This window comes from Acanthisitta chloris, unplaced genomic scaffold (assembly GCF_000695815.1).
Source record: "Acanthisitta chloris isolate BGI_N310 unplaced genomic scaffold, ASM69581v1 scaffold19858, whole genome shotgun sequence".
Taxonomy (NCBI): Eukaryota; Metazoa; Chordata; class Aves; order Passeriformes; family Acanthisittidae; genus Acanthisitta; species Acanthisitta chloris.
In genome coordinates, this window is record NW_008686689.1 from 6,883 (window position 1) to 8,851 (window position 1,969).

Consider the following 1,969-nt stretch of genomic DNA (forward strand, 5'->3'; position numbering starts at 1 on the left):
AAGGCCTGTGCTCCTTCACAGTAGCTCAGACGGTTGTTACCTTGTTCACTGTGGTCTCTGTAACTGTATTCTTCCTACCTGTACTTGTTGACACAAAGTCCTTTCAAAGTACATTTTTTTAAAAATGCTATAAAGCAACAAACTATTTTTGAAAACTTGGAAAAAATGTTCGGTCTGATGTACGTACACCTATGTTTTGATGCTTATAAGAGTAACTTCAAACACTGCATTTTGAACAATGTGCCCTGGCAGCCAGGAGAGCCAATCATGTCCCGGGGTGCATCAGGCAAGGCATTGCCAGCTGGTTGAGGGAGGTGATTGTCCTGCTCTGCAGTAGGACAGCCTCACTGTGAATATTGTGCGCAGTTTTGGGAACCACGGTACCAAAAGGATGTAAAACTGTAAGACTGTCCAAAGGAGCGCAACAAAGATGGTGAAAGACCTTGAGGGGAAGCCATATGAAGAGCAGCTGAGGTCACTTGGTTTGTTCAGCTTGGGGAAAAGGCAACTGAGAGAACACCGCATCACTATAGACAACTTCCTCACAAGGGGCAGTGGAGGGGCAAGCACTGAACTCTTCTCCCTGGCAACCTGTGACAGGACCCAAAGGAATGGCCTGAAGTGCCACAGTAGGTTTAGGTTGGATATTAGAAAAGCACTGTTCACCCAGCGGGTGATTGGGCACTGGAACAGGCTCCACAGAGAAGTGGTTAGACCACCAAGCCTGACAACAGTTCAAGAAGCATTTGGACAATGCTCTCAGGCACATGAGGTGATTCTCAGGGGCATCCTGTGCAGGACCAGGAGTTAGACTTGATGATACTTGTGGACCCCTTTCAACTCTGAATACTCTGTGATTCGGTGAAGAGTTTCTCTCTCCAGAATTAAGATGATGTTTATTGTAAAGAAAACTTTAGAACTATTAAAGTTCAAAATCTAAAATAAAACAAAAACATATCTAAAGAGTAACGAAATATGGTAGCACAGTAAAAACACAGGAATTTGATCCTAAAAGTATGTTTCTTCAAGACTTGTTCTACCTTTGTATTTAAAACCAAAAACATCCCAAGAGGAAAGAGGTAGTGAGACTAGCAACATGAAATTTCTTGTGTTACTTCATGATTGCAGAAAACAAAATGTGTAACAATAGACTGTGTGTGAAAGCGTTTGATATTCAGGGGAAACAGAGACCAAATACTTTCTGTGCCAGGTCATTTGGACCCTCTGTACCTCAGTTTCTTCTTGGATTCTTTGCCAATTTAAGTGCCGGACAGACAGGTATGTGCAAATAAACCACATTCACTGGGGAATACATACAACATCTCCGATCTGCCAAGCTTTAATTTTTGAATTTTGTTTCTTAGAAAGGATTAATTGCAAATTCTAGGCTAGTGTAAAGAAGCTTTCTGTAATTAAGGTTAGCTAAAGTTTATCTAGAAAGGACAAATGCAGCTATTATACTGCCACAGAGATAATTTTAAACACTGCATTTCAAAGTAAACTGCTTTTTCCTTCAGAGGTTTTTTTTTACCCCACATCCTACTAACTACATACCCTCCTTTAACAACAGAAAAATACCCAAAACAAAGCAGGCAAAACAGTCTCCTTGATCAGAGACCAGAAAAACTAACTTTTTGAAGGATAGTTTTAAGGTAAATGGTTATTTTTAAATCTTCTTATTCTTTCTATTTTCAAAGTGGTTTCTGTTACTTTTAACAAAACTGATAACAGAAAACTGTACTGCTATACACGCAACCCAATTATGAGGCTCGAGGTAAATGCCTCAAATTATTTCACTACAGCAGGACAAGTAGATTCTATACAGTCATTAAACAAAAACCCAAGTAACTTACTTTTCTTTTCCCTCTCTTGGTTAATTTTCTCAGCTCTTAGGTCACTGACATCAGTATCAATACTTGCTCTTTCGTTTTGTAATTTTTTCAGCTTATTATTTACCGCATCAATTTGT